The sequence below is a fragment of the Artemia franciscana genome, chromosome 10, assembly GCF_032884065.1.
Source record: "Artemia franciscana chromosome 10, ASM3288406v1, whole genome shotgun sequence".
Classification (NCBI taxonomy): Eukaryota; Metazoa; Arthropoda; class Branchiopoda; order Anostraca; family Artemiidae; genus Artemia; species Artemia franciscana.
In genome coordinates this window covers 42,703,854-42,730,448 of record NC_088872.1, presented here as the reverse complement: position 1 = coordinate 42,730,448, position 26,595 = coordinate 42,703,854, and the positions used below count along the sequence as shown (strand labels likewise).

The window sequence follows — 26,595 nt, the reverse complement described above, 5'->3', positions numbered from 1 at the left end:
TTTTTGTGTTTGTGCTGTTACATTGATGATTTCTCTTTTCATTATAGCTAAAGGATTAAGGTTTTATTTATTTGAAAAGTTTTCCATGGGGTAGACTTGACTTAAAACCTGTCACAATTTTACATATTTTAGAATAGTATCTTCTTATTGTAATTGTCGGGGACTATGTCTAAAAAGACCTGTAATCACCCTTGGTGCTAGTTTGAAAGATAATACGGAGCTAACCTCTGATAGTAGGCTTTGAATTCAAAAGACTTAATATCGTTAATCTATTCTCCGGAGTCCCTATCCTCAAATAATGAATGCTTTTTACGTTAAAACGCTATTACAGTGACCGTAATAGGGAATGATTCCCACTGGAATTTATATCCAGCAAAAGTGTGTTTTCTTTCAATTTTTTCTTTCCATTATTATGAAGTAAGGATCGTGAAAAAAGTAATGGGAGGAAAAACCTATACAGATCGAAATTAGGAATAGTGGATAGATTAATTGGTACTAATTGGCTGATGACTTTCATTTAATTTGAAATCAAAGAAGAAAGAATTTAATTAATTTGAAGAAAGATATAATAAGCACAAACAGATTCCAGATGAAACAAAACGTTGGTTGAATTTGAAAAATCTGAAATGGTAGAAAAGTTTGGCTTTCTTCGGTTATGTATCTTCTTTAATAATATCTGTAGCATAAAAGAAGAACGGTATAGTTAAGGCTAATTATTGTTTGTATCGAACAACGAAGGTCCTGCAAAACAAAGCAAAAATGTAATGGTGAAAAATACACATCAGAAACTGAGTAAGCAGGGCTGTGGATTTTGTCTTAAGTCTCACCCTCATTAAGGTAAGTTCCGACTAAACATTATATCTTTGAATACATCTATTGCCTAAATATTTCTAATGATATGATATTTCTATTCCTAGTTCTATTCAATAGGTCTGATTTCTCGATTAGGAGCAAAGTGGAAACGGGTTTGATTTATGAAAACACTGTACTGATATCACCCAAAGAGACTATATTTCCATATTTCTATATATACTGTATTTCTTTGTCCCAGCCTTATAGAAGAATATAGTATTTAAGCTAAAATTTAATTACTTGCTCCAACGCTATGCTTATTTTAGGCATTTTTGCTACTTTTCATTGAACAAATTATTTAGAGTTGAGGCTTCTCTGGGATTTCTTGGTCAAGTTTCAGGAGCTACTATATAGCCCTATTTTAATTGAATTCAAGGACATTAGGTATGGGAAATTTTTTTTCTGACCTAAGCCTTTCTATACCCAGGAAGCCAGGGGATGTGTGATTCAGAATATATACTTACTGCTGCATATGATGGTATTTATTAGTATGACCGATTTGCGCAAAAACACAAGTCATTGTGTATCATACTTAGGTGTAAAACAGCTTAAAAAGTTTTGATTTTGTTTCCAATATTTGCTTAGAACATCTGCAGAGCAGCTAAACTGTTTTACATAATTTTTTCTCTGAATTAGAGAAATAAGAAAATATAACTAGAGATGGAAATATCACTCTATCCCTATTTTGACTTTAAATCTGAGTGCAAATGCCATTAGTAAAAATGTCAAAAAATAAGCCAAGAAAATCTTTATATAAGTCATTATTCTTAAAGTGAATATTTTGGATGGATTATATTTTAATTCTGATATAGGTAGACTGTAAACAAGACTTATAATTTTTTGACATTTGGCCGTTGATTCTAGACTGATTCTTGCTGCTATTTATTAGAGGTCCAAAAAGCTCATCAAATTTTACTAGCTAAATAATCTAATTACGGTATAAGAGGAAATGCCTGCACGTAGCTTGACTCTTATTGGTCTAGAAAGATTATCTTGTGAGCCCTCTTTACCACTCAGCATCTCAAGTTGACTTTGGTGTTATGCAAGGTTTAGTCCTAGGGCTAGTTCTATTCTTAATTCATGTTCATGATCATTCTGTTGTGGATATAAATCAAGAACCAACAGTTTGTGGTCGTCTATCTCAATTGTAATATCTACATATCTCAAATTACAAACCTCAATCTGAAGATGAGAGCACCCTAGTTGCTTTTGCTCAGTATCTTCGGGTTTGCTATTAGATTGGATCCTGAGATCCATATTAATTTCGTTGTTTGTTTGAAAGAGTAATTGTTTGAGATTGCAGCATAAGTACTAGTTTCAGCAAAACTAGCAGTGATATTAGCAGCAGTAGAGCTGATACACCCTTGGACAGCCTATGAATATGGGATCTTTTGATTTAGCTCAAAATCACCTACACTCCATGAAAGTTTCCCTTTAATACTCTCAACCCTAACAGTAGTAGTAGGGATTAGAGTAGTAGTAGTAATTGTGTTAGTAGTAGTATTAGTGGTAGTAGTAGAAATTATAGTAGTAGTAGTAGTAGTAGCAGTAGTAAAACTAGTAACAGGTCTAGTGGTAGTAGTAGTTGCATTATTTTGCACATAGTGCCTTTTTGATTACTCAACAACCATGTAGACATGCCTTGAAAGTTTCAATTTATTACCCTAAGCTGTTCCTGATATATAACTCAAACGCTCTTTTGAAAACCGGCTAGTATAAACTATATTTGGTTTGGCTCAACGTTTCCCAAAACATCTCTGAAAGTATCAACTTAGTACGCTTAGCCTCAATAGTAGCAGTAGCCGTAGATGTATCAGTTTCAGTAGGGGTACTTGTAGTATGCAAGTATTGCATTTAGACAGTTGAATATCCCCCTCATCATGCCTTAAAAGCTTCAACTTAAAATATTTAAAGGCTGGGTGTTTCAGGTTACCAATAATGAACCGCAGCAGTTTATCGAGAACGACTAGAAGTATTAAGTTGAAACTTTTTAGGCTACTACTATTACAACTACTGCTCTTACAAAGAAAGTCAGTGTATCCAGATTGTCAAAGAGCATAGATAGAATATTTTGGGAATTATATTAATTTTTTTACGTCAACTTCAGGAGTTTTAAAATTAAATTAAAAGATACTGCTTGTGTTAGGATACAAAAATGTTGAAAAAGTTTCTCCAACACACAACTAGCAACCCAAACTATGGTTTATTAAAAAAAAATGAAAGATATAAAATGCTATTTTTCGATGAAAAAGACTGTCAATAAGAAACGAAAAGAAATTGATTTAAAATAACTTTTTCAACAAAACAAGTTTTTCAAAGAAAAGTAAAGAGCTCTATTGAGCGAAAAATGAGCAGAAACAAAGTAAAACAAGTAAATAGCCGAGTCAAGCTCAAAACGAGGAAAAACTAAAATGAGTAGGACTGATAAACTCCATACTTTCTCAAGACTAGACCATAATTTGTGCTTTACTGAAAAGAGAATATGTTTTAAATGTTTTCACCTTTTTTATTTTCATGCATAAATTAATTACCAAAACTTTAAGGAATCAATATCAATATATGTCAAATAAACTAACCATAAACAGTCATTTATTTTTTGTCTTTTATTTTTCAGTAAATTCTTGAGGCTTGGGGGTTATCGGCATGTTAATATTTGCTCGTTTTGAGTTTGACTCAAAACTTGATTTGCTGTAATTTCTGTTCGTTTTGAGTTTCATTTATTTATTGACTATGATATGTGGTAGTCTTAGGCTTGGAAGATTATTTGACTTTATTTCTGCTTATTTTTGGCTTGAAGAAGCTCCTTTCTTTTCTTCAAAAAATTTGTTTTGTGGAAAAAGTTTTTTGAATTAACCAATAGTAAAAATACATGACAACAGACCAATCCATTGGACTTCGTAGTTTTATGTAATCACCCCATTGTTAAGTGCAAAAGATGGTCTGGTACTACATGGAAAAACATTGAAACTTTTGACCCGTCCGTGACTACAACAAACCAATGGGGGATGGAATGGAATGTGCTGATCTTCAAAATTTACAGGACTGATATCCAATCTAAGAAATGTCATATGACATGGTTATACTTTTTTGACATGGTATGGGTAGGGTTAATGCTTTTAGACATGGCTGTGAACGCTGATTGGTTGATAGCACTGACACTGCAGACAGCATAAGCTCAGATTGCACCTATTTTACACTTTTCACCTAAAACTGTAAAATTATATCTATAAACTGACCGTATGATATCTATTCAGTTTTTGGATATGGAATGAAATGAAAGTGTTGTGAAGAGAAAGGAGAGTGTTCTAGATGAGCCTCCAGGATCAATCTATGCTATCATACGAAATTTTTGTGCTACTCCTTATTGGTTCAGGTATGAAAGGCTCAAACAGGCCTACCAGCGTTTTCGGGTAAAGTTAAAAATTTCAAAATTTTCAGCAAGGAGGCTTGGAACTTTAGGTGTAAAATTTGTGGAGAATTTGAATTTGGTGGCGTGCTTTCGTAAAGACCATTCCACACTCTTTCTAAGATAATGTCCTTCTTTTTTGCAAGACCATGTTAAATCTCACCTATCTTAATAATTTAGATGGAAATATTCAAACTTGGTGAATTTTAAATATTTAAAGTCTATTCCAAAAGCATATTCTCTCATGTGCAGCTTGTTTTTGAAAATAAGTTTCCGTGACTTCTGTTTTCGATTGACAGAGGTTTACTTTCTAATATCATTCATTGCCATAAGCAAGTTGACACTTTGATAGTTCTATATGCTTATCTGTGAGATCCAAAATACTTTTAAAGTGATATCTAATTTTACGCATAAGATATTACATTATTTTTTCATTGGAGAGTGGGGGGGGGGATCAGTAACCTCCTCTTGCTTGAGTTAAAGTATCTGCTGAGAAAATATTTACCTTTGCTTAAAAAAAAATCTAGGATTGATCTTGACAAATTATTTGATAAACTCAACATGTAATGTGCCACGTACTTCAAAGTGTTCATGAATATTTAGTTTCATCACTAGTATTTTTTGCTAATAAGAATAAATATTAGGACTTGAAAAAATTAGAACGTTTTTGAGAATGCAGTGGTCTTGGCAACGGACTTGATAAATGTTGGTTGTTTGAGGAACGAATGATGACAGGCTAGACTAAAGTTTGGATGGAATTGAACAGAAATAACTACTTCAATTCCTTGATGTTTATGCTTAGGTCTTTTAAAAATAATCATGATACTCATGATAATTATTCCCTAAAAAAACAAAAAAACTACCACCTAGTCTTGAACTTGCGAGCAATAATATTGACAACGTCTTAGTATTTAGAAGATATTTCATTGCTATCAGTTTGTTTCGTCAATAGTAAAACAAAAGGCGGTATGTACAATTAAATGAAATGTATACTATACCAGAGCTGAATGATTGAAAAACCTGTTTTATGTTTTTTGGCAGTTATTAAGATGCGGTTGTTTCCGAGAGGAATATGCTCTAAGTATCCAGTATGCAAAGAATTTCAAAATGTAAGTAAATTGTAAACCAAACATTCTGTAGCAGCACCAATTGAGGGAGGGGGGCAGGGGGACATTTGCCACTTACATTTTTGCCTTAGAGAAACACAATTTTTTGGTATTTTCATTGGAAAATCACAATTGCCCTCCCCCCTATATTTGAGAAATACATCCCCCGCCTCCAATTTTTTTGAATCGGCAGCACTGGTATCCTGGGTTAACTTGGGCAGCTATCGACTGAGATGGGGAGCACTACCTTTAGGAGAGAAGTTTTGACATATTGACACATTGACTTTTAGACAAGTGACAGTAATTACCGTGAGTTGGGAGAGAAGGAAGGTGTAGTTTGGCCAGAGAGAACAAAGAAATTAATGCCCCATATCCCGTATTAAAAAGTGTATTTTTGTTATATTGGTTTATTTTTGTGACGTACTTTTGCAAGTGAATCACCAGGGTCGTCCGTGGACCCGCAACTCCTATTTGATGAAAAAATATAGCTTGTTTTACCCGTGTGCTAACTTAGCTGAGCTGAATGTACGCATGTGCAATAAGCACACCGGCCATGAATGGTAAAACGTTGTTTTTGTGTTTTGGAATTATTTTTGTTTGTATTTTAAAATGTAATTACGATATGTTGTTTCTTTCTCTTTTTTTTCCTTTTTTTTCAATGTACTTCATCACTTCATTATTTTTTATGATGTGTTATAAATAAATACATACATACATACAAAACCTGATTGGCTCTACCGTATATATATATATATATATATATATATATATATATATATATATATATATATATATATATATATATATATATATATATATATATATATATATATATATATATATATATATATATAGCACAAAGAAAGCTTTTAGAGCTGAAACTGAGCTACAACATTAAAAACTAAAAAGGGTGCAATATTAATCATTCCATTTATGAGGGATACTGCTCCCTCCTCAATCCCTGGCTCTTTTTGCTAAAAGTTCTTTAGAAATACTTCTCATTCAAATTCAATAGCCCTTGTGTTCCAGGAGATGTTCTTAGAGCTGCGACAAACGTCAAACTTCTGCAAAAATAGCGGGGGACTGAGGAGCGGGCAGCTCTTCTCATATACGAAATAATTCTGTTCGTTTGAAATTTAATTTTGATCCTCACATTCAGTTGAAAATATTTTTTTTAAATTTAATTTCTGGTCATCTTTTGAGTCATACGAGGCTATCCCCCTCTTCTCTCTTGGAAATTTGTCCCTCAAACCTTCTTCTCCCCAGAAAATTTTCACCATGAATAGTCCTCCCAAATCCATTGTTAAACCATAAGGATATCGTATGTCGGTCGGATGTCTTTGGGAAAACTCTGTAGTAGAGTTCTTTGACACACTGAATCTGATGATGCGATTTTAATTAAGATTAAATGAAACAAGTTTTTTTGAACTGCAAGTAAGGAGCGACATTAAAACTTAAAGCGAACAGAAATTATTGCATATATGAAAGGCGTTGTCCCCTCCTCAACGCTTCGCTCTTTACGCTAAAGATTGAATCTTTCTCACAACTCTTCTTTTTAAAAAAATAAAAAAATTCGCGTAAAGAGCGAGGCGTTTTGGAGGGGACAACACGTTTCATTTACCGAATAAATTCTCTTCGTTTCAAGTTTTAATGTCGCTCCTTACTTACAGTTTAAAAAAACTTGTTTTCTTATTTAATTTCTGAACGTTTTTGAATTAATGTATGTTTTGATTTTGGCTCACTGCACATGAATAATTAAAACGATATTTGCATATTAATTTTTTTTGGCTAAATGGCTTTCATATAGTTTTGATAAGACCATTTTAATAAAAAATGGGGTAGGGGAGGAGGCCTAGTTGCCCTCCGGTTTTTTGTTACTGAGAAATGCAACTGAACTTTTCATTTTTGTACGATCGTTTTTGTTAGTAATAAATATACGTTACTTACGAATTAACTTACGTAACGAACTTCTACCTTTGTATATTTTTATTACGTATATGAGGGGGGTTAGCCCCCTCGTCAATACCTCGATTTACCGAAGCTTGAATTGTGTCCCAATTCTATAAAAATGACCCCTGAATCACAAAGGCCGTAGAATAAATAATTGAAATTAGTAAAAATACTTTAGCGTAAAGAGCAAGGTATTCTGGAGGAGACGGACCCCCTTATAAACGGAATAGCTTCAGTTCGTTTTAGTTTTTAATGCTGCTCCTTAATTCCAGCTGATTTTTTTTTCTTATTTTTTTTAATAATTCTAAAAAATCCTACGCCCCCTTTGTGGAAATTCTCTTCTTTCATGACAAATTCCTCCAAGGAAAAATCCTCTAACGTAACCCCCGACCTCCCCCCCACCAACGTGAAAAAGTCCCTCTGAAAACGTCTGTAAACTTCCCAATAACCATTATTATATGTAAACAGTAGTCAAAGTTATTAGCTTGCAGCCCCTTCCCCGGGGACAGTGGGGTATTAAGTCGTTCCGAAGGACATAATTATTAGGTTTTTCAACTATACTGAGCAAAATGGCAATCTCAAAATTTTGATCTCGTGACTTTGGGAAAAAATGAGCGTGGGAGGGGGCCTAGGTGCCCTTCAATTTTTTGGTCGCTTAAAAAGGGCACTAGAACTTTTAATTTCCCTTAGAATGAATCCTCTTGCAACATTTTAGGACCACTGGGTCGATACGATCACCCCTAGGCAAAAAAAAAAACAAACAAAAAAGCAAATGAACACGCATCCGCGATCTGTGCTGGCAAAAAATACGGAATTCCACATTTTTCTAGATAGGAGCTTGAAACTTCTACAGTGTTTCCCCCCTCCTTTTTGTAATAAGGCAAATTTTCTCAGGCTCGTGACGTTTGATTGGTAGCTGACAAAATTTATATATTTAAAATCAACATAAAAATATAATTCTTTTGATGTAACTATTGGTATCAAAATTCTATTCTTTAGAGTTTCGGTTACTATTGAGCCGGGTCGCTCTTTAATACAGTTTTTTACCACGAACTGTTTGATTGCTTGATTTTTGGGGGTCTTCTAGCCTTTTCTAAAAACTCAGGGAAATTTTCTTAAGTCGCATAGCTTCAAAAGTAATCAATTTCATATTTGCAATCAGCATAGCATCCAATTCTTTGACGCATTAATTGTTATCAAAATTCTGTTTTAAATTTTGGTTACTATTGAACCAAGTCACTCCTTACTAGTCGTTTTGTTTTACAAGCTGTTTGATTTGAAACCAAAAGAAAAACAAAGAGTTTTTGAGTCATTACCGTATTTAAAAGTAAATTCTCTGTTTCTCTGTGGTTTAACCCTTCCCAAGACATGGGAAAAGCAATGACTATATTAGAATATTAATTATTTGACGATTTATGAAGACAAGAAATGGTTGTTTAGAATAGCCACTGAGTGTACGGGGGGGGGGGGGTGTAAAAATATAGGATTATTATCTAATACAGAGGGACACAATGATTAAAATTCTTTGCTTGCTTTTTTTTATTTTATGGACTACATATGTCCATTAGAGTTTGAAAGGGTTACCTACCTGATATAAGCTTGAGGTCAGCTTTTAACTGGTAAATTATCATCTTTTGCCAATTTTTTCATCTCGAAGAAGATAAAGTACGGAGAAATTAATAACAGTTGTAAGCTTTAAGAATTCACTCGGTCTGATTTTCGCCACCGCCAGGAACTTGGACAGGTTGTTGGATCATCTTTTCTTCGGTTGGCCGTGAGGTCACCTCCAACCGGCTTTCATAGGATCAAAGTTAAAGATCGTCTTTGTGAGTAAATGTAGGGGCATTTGAAGTGGGTCTCCAAAACATCGTAAGGTACGCTCGGCTGCTTATATAGAAAACTGATATTGCTTGATGAGCTGGAACAGCTTCTTGTTTCTCATGAAGTCAAGCCACCGTACACCTTCGATCCTTCTCAGGCTTTTCGACTGGACTTTAGGGTTGTGGCTGATGCATGCTGTGTCTCAGCTCAGTAAAGCATCACAGTTTTGACGAGGGCATTAAAAATTCTCACTTTGCTTGAATGAACCCATGCTTGTGCCCAAAGCAGGCCTTCATTAATCTATATGACATAGCTTTGTTAAAGAGTAATGCCTTTCTTTCGAGACTATTTAGCGCGAGGCCAGGTCCTTCTCATGCTCCCTCCAGGCATGAACAACGATTCATTGTTATCTATTTGCTCTTCTATGCTTCCGGTAGGACGGGTTTCTGTGAAACTGGCAATCTTCTCTTTATTCTTGTGAAGCTTTTCAGAAAGCACGTTCTTTGATGCAGGTGCACTTAGAGTCAAAATATCCAAGGTGGCTATTTGAAACCCCCCTTTGATCCAGAGGATTTAGTCTGTCGAGATTTTAACGCAATCTGAAGTGATAGCTGAGATCTTACATGCAATAAGGGACTCACAAGGGACTCACATGCAATATGAAAATCCATGGATGTAATATGAAATTTCTAAAATGACTGAATAAGTCTTAAGAACGAACTTTAATATCCAGGAAAGTTAAACGAAGTGAACATGCAAATACACATTAAATGAATGGATGTTCTTAATTACCCATCTTTAAACAAAAGACAAAAACAATGGAGTGCAATAAAAGGAAGGAAACCCAAACAAACTTGTCATAAAGATTTACACAAATTACCAGTATTACCACTTCTAAAATAGTGCACTCTTTCACGAGAGATAAGAGAACTGGTAACAGTTTCTGAAACTGTTCATCCCCGGCCTAAAGTGGTTAAGCCACACCGAAACGGTTACTGATGTACCTATTCTTGAACCATATAGGACCTGAAGCAAAACCTTTATGGACTTAAAATAGCACTTTCGCAACCCTCACCTATCAGATTCCTTAAAAATGTTCGAACATGGGGTCAAATATAGACTATACGAGGGAGCCAGCCTATTATTTATTCTAGAAAGGACTCTCTGTTTCAGATTAAGTTGCGATGCAACCACACTAGCATAAGTAATTCTAACTTTGCGTTCAGTATTGTGAACCAAAAGCTTTCGTGTATTCTTAATCGAAGACCCAATCGTAAGACCTAAATATGTAAGTGCAGTGGTGGGTGCGACCTCACAATCACCTAGACGGACACTATCGGGCACAAGACTAATATGAAATTTAAATAAGAGGACTTGGGAATTTTCAGCATTCATAATTAGTCCTATCTGTTGATATATATCAGATAGGTCAAGAGAACTACGTTGAAGGCTATCTACTGACCGGAAAAGATTTAGCAGATCGTCCGTATAACGAAACATTGATGCATCCATCCCTTTTGAAATGTAACTAATAGGTAGGCCAATCTGCACAGGAGGATACGCGTTGCTGTAGATGATCGGTGACGTGATTGCTCCTTGCTCTATCCTAACGAACACAGGGAGCTCACTATCTGAAAGTACATTTCCAAACTGCAAACGAACTTTTACAATGGAAATATTAGATCAAGACTAATAACATGGCTATGCAACTCCAACATTGCCTACGAGTGAATAAGGTGATATAAACATCCATAACATTGTTTGCTCCGAGAACAAGAGTGCTCCCTGATGCTTCTGTATCTCTTAGGATATTACAGAGATCTCTGAGGGTATGGAAGCAACCTAAACCAGACTGGAACCCGAACTGGAATGGTACATAATACCCTTTTTCTTAAGTGGTCAAAAGTCAGGAACTCGAAAATTTGTGAAAAAACGCTTGACACAGTCACTGGCCTATATAATGAATACGATGGTTTTGGTTTATTTTTTGTCAGAATTGGACTAACCACTCCAATGTATAAACTGTCTGGAACGGCACTAACGTTAAGAACAGCAATGCAAAGTGATTATAGATGAGGTGAATTGCGGCAACATAATGCTCAGCACAAATACTGTCGGTGCCAATTAAGAATTTCTTCTTTTTAAGCGTCAACATAGTATCCTTAATAGCAGACGGTTTTGTCATAGCTGAATTTGATTTTTGAATAGAACCAAGCGACGAAGCCATCTCACTATCAAAAAAAAAAATAATTATACACTGATATTAGGTTTTACAAACTAAGTTTCGGAATGGCCAATTCACTCAGACTCTTGGATGCTATTGGGGCCCTCATGCTTCTGCTTCCAAGACAGAGTAAGAGACTTCGAAAGGTAATTAGGGTCATTCACAGTCTTCTCAGCTGTAATCGACTTGACCCCCACTAGATATTCCTGCAAAACATTTCTAAGCATTCTCTTAGAATAAATCAAGGCCACATTTACAACCCCGATCCTTGGCCTCATTCCAGAGCTGCAACCCTTAGTCCTCTCTCACTCGTTCCAGAGCCACAACCACTGCTTCACAGTAACAGAGGCCGACGCTAGAACTGAGTTACTAAACCGCCTGTATTTCTCCCTATTGGAAACTTATCCACATCACTGGAATCACTTCCAGCACATTTCAGTGCATGAATTTTTTGCACACAGTACAGATTTAGTTGTATTCTTAACCTCTTTTTACTTAGGTTGATATTTGGTTGCAACAGATGGTATGGGGCCTTCAATTTCACTACCATGCGGTTGCAAAACTCATGAAATTCCGATACTCATAAGTTACTGCACATGTTCTTCAAGAACTACTTTGGTTGAGACTCATCAAATATCCCCCCCCCCAATCGGGTATCAAAACACTTATAGAGAGATGGTCACTGGTGGTCTGATCGTCCATTACTGTCAGAAATTGGAATAGGCTGCCTGAATACAGTACATGGTCCAGTTTTGACGTAGTTCTAGCTTGCGATGCGTATATAAAGTTCTTGTTCTTTCTAAGCAATAATAATGAGGAAGGCAGCATACTTATAATAGTTTCAGAACGTGGTCAGTCAGAACAGGTTAGATCACAATTAATATCCAGTGTGATAAAACATCTATGGAATGAATGGAGGGCTTCCTTAGCAAACTTAGTTAGCCTCCTACAAGTGGAGGCTAAACGGGCCCCAGAGGCTTGTCATCATAGTTAGCAGGTAAGTAGATATTTGTGAGAGCAAGATCATTAAAAGCTACTGAGACAAAGCGTTCACTAACTTTTAGGGTTTGTATTTAATGCTTCCTCAACACTCAAAGGTCTTCACTGGGGTGATTTCGGTTCTGCCGGCGAAATGCTGCTAAAGATACTGCGACAAGAGCACTAGGAGAGGAGACTTAACTTCAGGTTCATTTGCTAGACCCCACAGGAATGCAAAGTAAAGGCACTTGGTTCAACTTATCCAGGTTCTTATCAATTTTTTTTTACATTTCTTGTAATTTCGATACTACAGGTACTCCGGTCAATTCTGAGAGAGCTGGAACATCTTGAGCATCATACATCACAAACTTCAGCAATATTTTCCGGTTCTTCACACATATTGTCAACATTTTTCCTATTTCATTAAGATTCTCCTCCTATTTTAAATGTCAAACACTTCGCTCATCATATCTGAATTTATCTTACAACAATTTTTAGCTTGTGCCTATTTGTCTTTTGCACGGAGAGTCGCATGAGCTCAAATGCACCAGCTGAGCACAGTGAGAATAAATCATTGTGTTTTTATAGTCGTTGTCCAGGTAGCCATCAGGTTTGTGACACCTGTAACATCCCCTGGGAAGGAATAGAATAGGCTCAACTCTTTGACTTCGTATCCTATTTTAATGGACTTGTGATTGTATAATCAAAGTTCACTTGATCATAAAAGAATATCTTGAAAGTAAGTGAGTCATCACACTTTTTGCCTCGCTACGCTTATGAATGAAAATGCACAGATAATCCTGAAATTTAGGTGGGATGTGCTTGATAATTCATATATATTGTTTTGACTTAATACTCACAGCTGCTTCTTGATCGGATGCATTGAACGATCTCGCTATTTTTTAAGCTAAGGTCTTGTTGTTCAGGAGTATCTTGTTATCATAAAATAGTAATAATAATTTATTGTTACCCTCTTTACAAAACAAAAATGCACTAAAGACGAGTATAAGAAAATGAAACGAGAAACAAAAAGGGAACAGACAAAAAAACATGCACAATTCTTGACAGCTTTAATTTTGAAACATTTTCAGCATCTAGTTCCAGTTCCAAAATTTTGTGTAAGGATATATGGACTACCTAATTAGTCCATTCACCACTTTGTCTCTGCAAAAATATATTCAGATAAAAATTTAGTATTCTCCAATCATTAACAATGGGTTCTCCTAATGGAATTAAATAGAAAACCAAGTTTTTTTTAACTGAAAGTGAGGGTACTTGAGTTGCCCGTCCCCAGCAGTTTAAGGCCTACAGGCCGGCCAGTACCTATACGGCTCTTTCCACTCACTCCCGTTCTCTTCTGCACATTTTATGATTATTACTGAAACAACACCTTTTCCATTGTCTTCTTCATATTTTTGTACTGGGGTGAAATATTATGAGGTTTCACAGGTAGTGACGCTAGACACTTGATAGAGGGTAAGACAATGGAAAATCGATTTCTACTGCAGCAGCCAGCTAATCTACGCGACGATTTGTCAATATTTTTGATTAAATAAAAACAAATTGTTTAACTTAAGGCAAGGAGCGATATTAAAACTTAAAACGAGCAGAAATTACTCTGTCTAAGAAAGGGTTTGCTCCCTCCTCAACGCCCCACTCTTTACGCAAAAGTTTGGCTCTTTCTCTCCACCATACTTTTTACAATAAAAAACTTTAGCGTAAAAAGCAGGGCGTTGAGGAGAGAACAGTCCCTTTCATATACAGAGTAATTTCTGTTCGTTTTAAGTTTTAATATCACTCCTTACTTTCAGTTACAAAAAACTTGTTTGTCTTATTTAATTTCTGAACGTTTTTGAATTAATACATGTTTTGATTTTGGCTCTCCGCACATGAATAATTGAAACATAGTTTGCATATTAATTTTTTTTTGGCCAAATGGCTTCATCGGACGATTTTGGGAAAAAAGGAGCGGGGAGTTGCCCTAGTTACCCTCCAATTTTTCGGTTATTTAAAAAGGCAACTAGAACTTTTAATTTTTTACGAACTTTTTTGTTTGTAAAATTTACGTAACTTACGAATTAACTTAGGTAATTAACTTCTATTTTCGTATGTTTTTATTACGTAAATGAGGCGGTTCATCCCCTCGTCAATACCTTGCTCTTTACACCAAAGCTTAAATTTTGTCCCAATTCCTTAAGAATGGCCGCTGAATCACAAAGGCCGTAGAATAAAAAGTTGAAATAAATAAAATTACTTTAGCGTAAAGAGCGAGGTATTAGGAAGAGGTGAACTCCTCATATGCATAATAATTTCTGTTCAGTTTAAGGTTTAATGCTGCTCCATACTTTCAGTGGAAAAAACTTTTCCATATTCTATTTTTCATTGTCCTTAAAAAAGAGCTAAAAAATCCTGCGCCCCCTTCGTGGAAATTTTTTCTCCCTTGATAAATTCCTCCATGGAAAGCTCCCCCCACGTAACAGCGTCCCCTCAACCCCTCCCCCCAACAAAAAAATCCCCCTGAAAGCGTATGTACACTTCCCAATAACCATTACTATATGGATACACTGGTCAAAGTTTGTAACTTGTACCCCCCCCCACGGGGACTGTGGGGGAATAAGTCACCCCGAAGAAATAGTTATTGGGTTTTTCGACTATGTTGAGTAAAATGGCTATCTCGGAATTTTGATCCGGTGACTTTGGAAAAAGATGAGTGTGGGAGGGGGCCTAGATGCCCTCCAATTTTTTGGTCACTTAAAAAGTCCACTAGAACTTTTGATTTCCGTTAGAATGAGCCTTCTCACGACATTCTAGGACAACTGGGTCGATGCGCTTACCCCTGAAAAAAAATAAACACGCACCCGTGATCTGTCTTGATCAGTCGTTGAACAGTTAAGATCTATCTATTATTTAAAAAAGGATTAATCTCAGTTGTAAACCGGTTGTTGGTAAAGGACTTTTATTTTGATTTAATTAGACACTGAATTCTATCAGTAGTTACGAGATGGTGAGAACATTTTTACGTCTTATAAACTACTAGCTGTTGGGGTGGCGGTTCGCACCCCCCCCCCCGCACGCGTAAGTTGCTACGCGCCATATTAGTTACGCGTCATTGTAGTAGTTGTGTCCCTGTGTCCCACCTGTGAATATATATATATATATATATATATATATATATATATATATATATATATATATATATATATATATATATATATATATATATATATACATGTGTTGCATATAAATAGATTGTCAGGTTTACTGACTCTTGAACATGCAACATATAATTGTCCATGGGAAAAACAATCCGTATTCAGATCTATACCTCATTATTCTAATGACGTGTCCCTGTGTCCCAATCGTCATTTATATTCCCTGTGTCCCCGTCGTCATTTGTGTCCCGGTGTCCCAGTTTGTAATTTCTCTTTGAGTGTCCCGGTCGTCATTTATAATCCCCGTGTCCCGGTGTCCCGGTCTGTAATTTCTATTCGAACAATCCCTGTGTCCTGGTCGTCATTTATATATCCCGCCTGTGCCCCCGGCGTCCCCGTTGTAGTTGCGTCCCTGTGTCCCGGTCGTCATTTATATTTCCTGTGTCCCGGTCGTCATTTGTGTCCCGGTGTCCCGGTATGTAATTTCATCAGTTGACAAACATGACGCCAGTCGACAAACAACTTCATGACGCATACAGCTCAATCCTTATAATGACGTCAGTCGACAAACATGACGTCAGTCGACACACAAACATGACGTCATTCGACATACACACACAGACAACTTATTTATATATATATACTAGCTGTTGGGGTGGCGCTTCGCGCCACCCCAACACCTAGTTGGTGGGGGCGCTTCGCGCCCCCCCCAAGCCCCCCCGCGCGCGTAAGTCGTTACGCGCCATATTAGTTACGCGCCATTGTAGTTGTGTCCCTTTGTCCCACCTGTGAATATAGATAGATATATATATATATATATATATATATATATATATATATATATATATATATATATATATATATATATATATATATACTAGCTGTTGGGGTGGCGCTTCGCGCCACCCCAACACCTAGTTGGTGGGGGCGCTTCGCGCCCCCCCCCAAGCCCCCCCGCGCGCGTAAGTCGTTACGCGCCATAATAGTTACGCGCCATTGTAGTTGTGTCCCTATGTCCCACCTGTGAATATAGATAGATATATATATATGGTTTTAACTACGTAAAACTTGCGAATATACAACATTCTTTGCTGTCCCATTGTCTTTGCATATAAATAGATTGTCAGGTTTACCGACTCTTGAACATGCAACATATAATGGTCCATGGGAAAACAATCTGTATTCAGATCTATACCTCATGATTCTAATGATTGCCCTTGAGCTTTGTTGATGGTGATTGCTAATCGACCATTCCCTGTCCCGGTGTCCCGGTCGTCATTTACATCCCCCTGTTTCCCCCGGTGTCCCCGTTGTAGTTGTGTCCCTGTGTCCCGGTCGTCATTTATATTCCCTGTGTCCCGGGTCCCGGTCGTCATTTGTATCCCGGTGTCCCGGTCTGTATATACATTCGTTTTTTAGTTTTGTTTTTCTCCTTTATTTTTTTCCTTTTTTTTTCTTTTTTAGCTTATTTAGATTTTTAGATTTTTTAGTTTTTTTATTAGTTTTTAGTTTTTTTTTCTTTTTAGTTTTTTTGTCCCGGTCGTCATTTATATCCCCCTGTTTCCCCCGGTGTCCCCGTTGTAGTTGTGTCCCTGTGTCCCGGTCGTCATTTATATTCCCTGTGTCCCGGTCGTCATTTGTATCCCGGTGTACCGGAGTTGTGTCCCTGTGTCCCGGTCGTCATTTATATTCCCTGTGTCCCGGGTCCCGGTCGTCATTTGTATCCCGGTGTCCCGGTCTGTATATACATTCGTTTTTTAGTTTTGTTTTTCTCCTTTATTTTTTTCCTTTTTTTTTCTTTTTTAGCTTATTTAGATTTTTAGATTTTTTAGTTTTTTTATTAGTTTTTAGTTTTTTTTTCTTTTTAGTTTTTTTGTCCCGGTCGTCATTTATATCCCCCTGTTTCCCCCGGGTCGTCATTTATACTCCCTGTGTCCCGGTGCTTTGTTGATTGCTAATCGAACATTCCTTTTGTCCTGGTCGCTTTCTCTTTGAGTGTCGTCATTTATTTTTTTCTTTTTTAGTTCTTTTAGTTTTTACCTTTTTTAGTTTTTTTTAGTTTTTAGTTTTTTTAGTTTTTTACCTTTTTTTAGTTTTTTTAGTTTTTTTTAGTTTTTTAGCTTTTTTATTTTTTTTATTAGTTTTTAGTTTTTTTGTAGTTTTTGCCTTTTTTTTAGTTTTTTTAGTTTTTTAGCTTTTTTATTAGTTTTTAGTTTTTTTTGTAGTTTTTGCCTTTTTTTAGTTTTTTTAGTTTTTTAGCTTTTTTATTTTTTTTATTAGTTTTTAGTTTTTTTTGTAGTTTTTGCCTTTTTTTTCTCTTTGAGTGTCGTCATTTATTAGTTTTTTCCTTTTTTTTTTTAGTTTTTTATTGGTTTTTACCTTTATTTTAGCTTATTTTTCAGTTTTTTCCTTTTTTTTAGTTTTTTTTATTTTTTATTTTTTTTTGTTTTTTACCTTTTTTTTAGTTTTTTAGCTTTTTTACTTTTTTTATTAGTTTTTAGTTTTTTTTGTAGTTTTTGCCTTTTTTTAGTTTTTTCTGTTTTTTTTTTAGTTTTTTATTGGTTTTTACCTTTATAGTTTTTTTAGTTTTTTAGCTTTTTTATTTTTTTTATTAGTTTTTAGTTTTTTTTTGTAGTTTTTGCCTTTTTTTAGTTTTTTCAGTTTTGACGTCACCTGATCCAGTTTTTTCAGGTGACGTCACCTGACACATCCATCCATCCATCCACAGACAACTTATTTTTATATATATAGATATATATATATATATATATATATATATATATATATATATATATATATATATATATATATATATATATATATATATATATATATATCTATATATATATCTATATATATAAAAATAAGTTGTCTGTGTGTGGATCTGTGGATCAGGTGACGTCATGTTTGTCCGCATATGACGTCTGAATTATTTCACACTAATACAAAAGAAGAAAAAAACTAAAAAGGGTAAAAACTACAAAAAAAACTAAAAAGAAAAAAAAACTAAAAAAGCTAAAAAACTAAAAAAAACTAAAAAAAGGTAAAAATCTAATAACTAAAAAAAACTGAAAAAAATAAAAAAAGGCAAAAACTACAAAAAAAATAAAAACTAATAAAAAAACTAAAAAAGCTAAAAAACTAAAAAAAAAACTAAAAAAAGGTAAAAAACTAAAAAAAACTAAAAACTAAAAAAGAAAAAAATTAAAAAAAAGGAAAAAACTGAAAAATAAAAGAGAAAAAGAAAACTAAAAAAATATGAATAAATATATATAAAAATAAGTTGTTTGTGGGTTATGTCTGTCTGTCTGTCTGTCGAGTGACGTCGTGTTTGTCCGCATATGACGTCTGAATTATTTCACACTAATACAAAAGAAGAAAAAAAACTAAAAAAGGTAAAAACTACAAAAAAAACTAAAAAGAAAAAAAACTAAAAAAGCTAAAAAACTAAAAAAAACTTAAAAAGGTAAAAAACTAAAAACTAAAAAAAACTGAAAAAACTAAAAAAAGGCAAAAACTAAAAAAAAAAACTAAAAACTAATAAAAAAACTAAAAAAGCTAAAAAACTAAAAAAACTAAAAAAACTAAAAAAAGGTAAAAAACAAAAAAAAACTAAAAACTAAAAAAGAAAAAACTAAAAAAAAGGAAAAAACTGAAAAATAAGAGAAAAAGAAAACTAAAAAAATATTAATAAATATAAAAATATAAATATAAATATAATATAAATTAGCAATCAACAAAGCACCGAGACACAAATGACGACCGGGACACAGGGAGTATAAATGACGACCAGGACATAAGTAAAAAAAAAAAAACTAAAAAAACTAAAAAAATGGTAAAAACTACAAAAAAACTAAAAACTAATAAAAAAACTAAAAAATCTAAAAATCTAAATAAACTAAAAAAGAAAAAAAAGAAAAAAGGAAAAAAATAAAGGAGAAAAATAAAACTAAAAAACGAATGTATATACAGACCGGGACACCGGGATACAAATGACGACCGGGACACAGGGAATATAAATGACGACCGGGACACAGGGACACAACTACAATGGGGACGCCGGGGGCACAGGGGGATATAAATGACGACCGGGACACCGGGACACAAGGAATATAAATGACGCCCGGGACACTCAAAGAGAAATCACAGACTGGAACACCGGGACACAAATGACGACCGGGACACAGGGAATATAAATGACGACCGGGACACAGGGACATAGCTACAAAGGGGACGCCGGGGTGCACAGGGGGATATATAAATGACGATGGCGACTCAGGGAATGGCCGATTAGCAATCACCATCAACAAAGCTCAAGGGCAATCATTAGAATCATGAGGTATAGATCTGAATACGGATTGTTTTCCCATGGACCATTATATGTTGCATGTTCAAGAGTCGGTAAACCTGAAAATCTATTTATATGCACAGACAATGGGACAGCAAAGAATGTTGTATATTCGCAAGTTTACGTAGTTAAAAACATATATATATATATATATATATATATATATATATATATATATATATATATATATATATATATATATATATATATATATATATATAGATAGATAGATAGATTAAAATATTCATTCAGTATCTGTAACCAAGTGGAATATCTGACGTCACTGAATAACGAATTGACTGAAGTTTTTGTCCGCTGCATAAGTTGAACTTTCGGCATTATAAAAATAAGACAATTTCATTTAAAATCAAAGAGCGGTATGCCAGTTTGGCAATAATAAGGATTATAGTGGCACAAAATTGTATCCATATTGGCAAGACCTGTGAAAAGTAGAGCTTTTAATTTGTTCATTTCATTCCAAGGAATGTTTACACAAGGCCAGAATTCAGAGGATAGACAAAATGTCTCCTTCATCATTTTAATTGAAAAACAGTAAATTCCCCATCCCCTTCTCTTGGATTTGAAAATTACATTTTGACCTTTCTCTAAATTTTTAGAATTAAAACTACTGGTCACGGGGATTAAGCCCTAAAAATCCATGAGCAATACCAATTTACCAAATAATACCTCACCTTAATACCTCACTCTTTACGCTAAAGTTTGACTTTTTGTCCAAATTGTTCAAGAATGACTCCTGAAACACAAAGGCTGTTTAATTAGAATAGTAAGCTTTTTTAAGTTCTGAAAAAACTTCAGTGCAAAGAGCTAGGTATTGAGCAACGGACAATCCTCTTGAATAATATTGGTTCGTTTTAAGATTCATGTTGCTCCTTACTTTAAGTTAAAAAAATTATTTTTATAATTTAATTTCTGATCGTTTTTTTAAACAATGCCGGGAATTTCACAACCCCCTCCAACAAAAGTTCCCTTCCCAACAAAAAATTCCTCCATAGAAAGACGTCTCAATGACCAATACCATGTGTAAACAATGGGCAAAGATCATAGCTCGGGGCCCTTCCCCTGAAGTTTTAGGGGTTAATTCATCCTCAAAGACATAGCTATTAGATCTTTCAACTTTAATGAACAAAATGCCTATATAAAAATTTTGATCAGTTCAGTTTGGGAAAGGGGGTGTGAGAGAGGGCTAGCTACTTTCCAATATTTTTGGTCCATATAAAAGGGCACTAGAATTTTTGATTTTCCTCCGATCCCCCTGCGTAGAAGAAAACAAATAAACATGCATCCGTAATCTTTCTTCTGGCAACAAATACAAAATTAAACATTTTTGTATATAGGAGCTTGAAAAATCTACATTATGGTTCTCTGGTACATTGAATCTAATGGTATGATTTTTATTGAGATCACATGTTGTTATATGTAGGGCTGCATCCAGGAGTTTTTTTTTGGGAGGGGGGTGTTCTACACAAGAACATTTTTTGGTGGGATGGGGGGGGGGCTACACAAAAAAACTAAAAAACGCATGAAAAATTTGTTTACATCCATCTTTGTTACCTTTTTACGAGTCAGACAAAAATTTCAAGGGAGGGGGAAGGTTCAGAACCCCTAAACCCCCCTGGACATCACCTTGGTTGTGGGATGTTTCTCCCCTTTTTCATAAACTGGGCAAAAATTCTCCGACTTGTAGCTTTTGGTTAGTAGCATTAACTAGATGAATTTTATATACTTTGTCACAATTTGATTCTTCTGCTGTTTTTAATTGTTATCAAGACTCTATTTTTAGAGTTTCGGTCGCTATTCAGCCGCATCACTCTTTACCTGCAGTTTGATGAAAGAGGGAAAATTTCATTAATAAATATTGTAGAAGACTATGCGAAATTTCTCGTTTTGTGTTTTGGAAGCACTGAAAAGGTGTTCCGGTAGATGTAACGGAAGATGCGCGGAAATGACTGCTTTAAGAAGTACCTTCTCCACGACCTGTTTGAATTTTAGAGCTTTAGTGGAGCAATAACAGTTCATAAATCAAGTTGGAAAATGGATTGTCACAAGAATCTGAATTAAGCAAAGGTAAATCTTTACATTATATATATATATATATATATATATATATATATATATATATATATATATATATATATATATATATATATATATATATATATAATATACATATATATATATATATATATATATATATATATATATATATATATATATAATATATAATATATACATATATATATATATATATATATATATATATATATATATATATATATATATATATATATATATATATATATATATATATATATATATATATATATATATATATATATAATCACCCAATCATATGTAGCTTTATTAATTCAAACCGAACGATTCAGGGTCTGATTTTACCTAGCTCACAAAAGAAACAAAAGGAGAATCTAAAACATAAATTTGTTTGCCAACTTTGATTTAAGTTCTCTATTACTTCATAATACAATACAAATCAAACAGTTCGGGGTAACGAACTGTAGTAAGGAGCGACCCGGCTCAATAGGAACCGAAACTCTAAAACACGGAATTTTTATAACAATAGTTACATCAAAGGAATTGCATTTTAATGCTGATTTTAAAAATATAAGTTTCATTAAATTTAGACTTATCCATCAAAAGCTATGAGCCTGAGAAAAATTTGCTTTACTTTAGAAAATAGGGGGAAACACCCCTTGAAAGTCATAGAATCTTAACGAAAATCTCACTATCAGATTTAGCTTATCAGAGAACCCTACAGTAGAAGTTTCAGGCTCATATCTACAAAAATGTGGAATTTTGTATTTTTCGCCACAAGACAGATCATGGATGCGTGTTTATTTGTTGTTTTTTTCCCCAGGGGTGATCGTATCGATCCAGTGGTCCTAGAATGTCGTTTGAGGGCTCATTCTAACAGAAATTAAAAGTTTTAGTTCTTTTTTCATATAACGAAAAAATTGGAGGGTAACTAGACCTACTCCCCCGCTTCTTTTTTCTCTAGATCGTCCGATCAAAACTATTAGAAAGTCATTTAGCCAAAACAATAAATTAACATGCAAATTTCGTTTAAATTATTCATGTGCGGTGAGCCAAAATCAAAACATGCATTATATCAAAAACGTTCAGAAATTAAATAAAAAAAAGCTTTTTTAACTGAAAGTAAGGGGAAATTACTCCGTATATAAAAGGGGCTGTTCTCTCCTCAACGCCCCGCTCTTTATGCTAAATTATTTTACTGTTTTAAAAAGTAGAGTTGAGGGAAAGAGTCAAACTTTTGCGTAAAGAGCGGGGCGTTGAGGAGGGAACAGCCCCTTTCATATACAGAAAATTTGCCCTACTTTAGAAAATAGGGGAAAACACCCCTTTAAAGTCATAGAATCTTAACGAAAATCTCACTATCAGATTTAGCTTATCAGAGAACCCTACAGTAGAATTTTCAGGCTCATATCTACAATAATGTGGAATTTTGCATTTTCTACCACAAGACAGATCATGGATGCGTGTTTATTTGTTTGTTGTTTTTTCTTGTTTTTTTTCTCCAGGGATGATCGTATCGATCCAGTGGTCCTAGAATGTCGTTTGAGGGCTCGTTCTAACAGAAATTAAAAGTTTTAGTTCCCTTTTCAAATAACGAAGAAATTGGAGGGTAACTAGACCTACTCCCCTGCTTCTTTTTCTCTAAATCGTCCGATCAAAACTGTGAGAAAGTCATTTAGCCAAAAAAATAAATTAATATGCAAATTTCGTTTAAATTATTCATGTGCGGTGAGCCAAAATCAAAACATGCATTATTTCAAAAACGTTCATAAATTAAATAAAAAAGCTTTTTTAACTGAAAGTAAGGAGATATTACTCCGTATATAAAAGGGGCTGTTCTCTCCTCAACGCCCCGCTCTTTACGCTAAATTATTTTACTGCTTTAAAAAGTAGAGTTGAGGGAAAGAGTCAAACTTTTGCGTAAAGAGCCGGGCGTTGAGGAGGGAACAGCCCCTTTCATATGCGGAGTAATTTCTGTTCTTTTTAAGTTTTAATCTTGCTCCTTACTTTCAGTAAAATCTTTTTTTATTTAATTGCAAGGAGAAGGAGTATATTTTTGAGTGTGAATGTAGTTTGTAAGACACTTGGGCAAAAAGAATTTACCGCCTTCAAAAGATTGAAGATGAGATGAAGAAGGAAGAGAGAGAGAGAGAGAGAGAGAGAGAGAGAGAGAGAGAGAGAGAGAGAGAGAGAGAGAGAGAGAGAGAGAGAGAGAGAGAGAGAGAGAGAGAGAGAGAGAGAGAGAGAAACTAAGAGTAAGAGAGGAAGAGAGAGAGAGAGAGAGAGAGAGAGACTAAGAGTAAGAGAGGAAGAGAGAAAGTAAAGTGGGAAAGAGAGTGGAGGACAAAGGAGGAGATCATTGCATACGAGAAGTTGAATCAAGAATTTTAAATTTTCTGCATCTTCCTGTCTTTTTTCAATTCGTCACAACCCTTTTCGCTAGGCTCGCTGGTATGGTACCTTCGTCTAACAGTGTTTGTTAATCTTCTGCTTTAGTCCATACTTTTTAAAAATATCTCAATGGTTGAATGCAGCTACCTACCAGGTACCAATTAATTGCTTTAACACTAAAACAAACAAGAAAAATATAAACATTGGACTTGTTGCTCACAATTTCTTTATCTTCAGAAGTTTTCGTATGAAAACTTTAGGGAGAAGGCTAAAAGAACAAAATATATACTAAGCAACGAGTTAAAATATATAGTTTGGAATAATGTCGAAAACAGTAAGAACATTAGGAAAAGTGTAAGCCCATGTGTACCTGCATTTATTTATTTTTCTTTGTGGGATGGAGATTCAAGGTTAATGTCACCGTTTCATTGGGACAGCCTCTTAAATGACAACATCACAGTCCAGATACTGCAATTTTAACTTGTTAAGTCAATGGTAACCACCTGAAATAAAATACCGATAGTAAAAACCTTCGTCTTCAGAGGTAATAAAAGCGGGGATAATTTTATGACACTTGTTGCCAAATCCGCTGGCAAAACACCGAGTTCCAAGCAGATTTGAACATCAAACAATTCTTGGTAACGAACTGTATTAAAGAGCGACCCGGCTCAATAGCAACCGAAACTCTAAAAAATAGAATGTTGATACCAATATTTAAACCAAATAACTGAAATTTCATGCTGATTTTAAATACATAATCTTACCAGAGCGTATCAGGTAGCCCTACTGTAGAGGTTTCAAGTACCTATCTCCAAAAATGTGGAATTTGTTTTTTTTGCCCAAAGAAAGATCACGGATGCGTGTTTGTTCTTTTGTTCTTTTGTCTTTTTTTTTCTTTCCCAGGGTGATCGTATCGACCCAATGGTCCTAGAATGTCGTGACAGAGCTCATTTTAACGGAAATTGAAAGTTCTAGTCCTCTTATAAGTGACCCAAAAATTGGAGTGCAACTAGGCCCTCTCCCAAGCTCATTTTTTCCCAAAATCACCGGACTAAAGTTTTGAGATAGCCATTTTGTTCAACATCGTCGAAAAATGTAATAACTATGTCTTTGAAGACGAGCTAAACCCCCACAATCCCCGGGGGAAGGGCTACAAGTTATAAACTTAGCCCATCGTTTACATACAGCATTGGTTATTGGGAAGTATATTGACATTTTCAGGGGATACTTTTTCTGGTGGTAGGGGGTCCGGAGTAGGGGGTTACGTGAGAGGATTTTTCCGCGGAGAAATTTATCATGGGGGAAGAAAATTTCTTTGAAAGGGGCACTGTATTTTCGAGCGTTATTGAAAAAAATAACGAGAAATTAAGTAAATAAAGCAAGTTTTTTAAACTTATAGTAAGGAGCAACATTAAAACTTAAAACAAACAGAAAATATTACGTATGTAAGGGGGATTCATTCCCTCCTGAATATCTCACTCTTTACGGTAAAAGAATTTTTAGTAATTTCGAAAGAGCTATTTATTCTAATAAACGGCCTTTGTGATTCAGGGGTCATTCTTAAAGAATTGGAACAAAATTCAAACTATACTGAAACGAGCGAGGCATTGACGAGGGGGTGAGCCCCCAAATATACGTAATAAGAATATACGAATATAGAAGTTCTTTGCGTAAGTTAATTTGTAAGTTACGTATCTTAGTTACTAATAAAAACATTAGTAAATAAAATTAAAAGTTCTAGCGGCCTTTTTAAAAGACCAAAAGAATTGGAAGGCAACTAGGCCCCTTTTTTCTGAAAATCATCCGATCAAAACCTGGAGATAGCCATTTAGCCAAAAAATTGAAATTAATGTGCAAATTTCGTTTTAATTATTCATGTATGGTAGGCCAAAATCAAAACCTGCATTACTTCAAAAACGTTTAGAAATCTAATATAAGAAAACAAGTTTTTCAACAGAAAGTAAGGAGCAACATTAAAAGATAAAGCGAACAGAAATTAATATGGATATTAGGGGGGTTTCGTCCCCTCCCCAATACATCGCTCTTTACGCTGAAGTATTTTTATTGATTTCAAAAGAGTTAATTATTCTGATTAAACGACCTAATGATTCAGGGTTCATCCTTAAAGAACTGGAACAAAGTTCAAACTTTAGCGTAAAGAGCGAGGTATTGACGAGTGGACGAAACCCCTTATAAATGTAATAAAAATATTCGAATATAGAAGTTCGTTCTGTAAGTTACTTTGTATGTTACGCATAATTATTGCTAATAAAAACTTTCGTAAATAAAATTCA

At 34.6% G+C, this 26,595-nt stretch overlaps 1 protein-coding gene and 1 long non-coding RNA gene across 3 annotated transcripts in view; one reads left to right on the top strand and one right to left on the bottom strand.

The window, feature by feature from the left end:
• Positions 1–525: 525 nt before the first annotated feature.
• Positions 526–26,595, bottom strand: part of LOC136032214 (uncharacterized) — a 43,349-nt gene continuing 17,279 nt past the window's right edge. The window contains exons 3-4 of one of the 2 annotated variants that reach the window (XR_010618685.1): positions 24,672–24,804; positions 526–741 (exon numbers count right to left, since the gene is read on the bottom strand). This is a non-coding gene — a long non-coding RNA (uncharacterized LOC136032214). Of the gene's footprint in view, positions 742–13,301; positions 13,502–24,671; positions 24,805–26,595 lie in introns of those variants that run through there. The other variant, XR_010618684.1, reaches the window with a different exon arrangement.
• LOC136032213 (rhodopsin, GQ-coupled-like) overlaps positions 21,772–26,595 on the top strand; it is a 146,946-nt gene continuing 142,122 nt past the window's right edge. The window contains exon 1 of the mRNA XM_065712423.1: positions 21,772–21,922. The gene's annotated coding sequence lies outside the window, so the exon portion shown is untranslated. The remainder of the gene's footprint in view (positions 21,923–26,595) is intronic.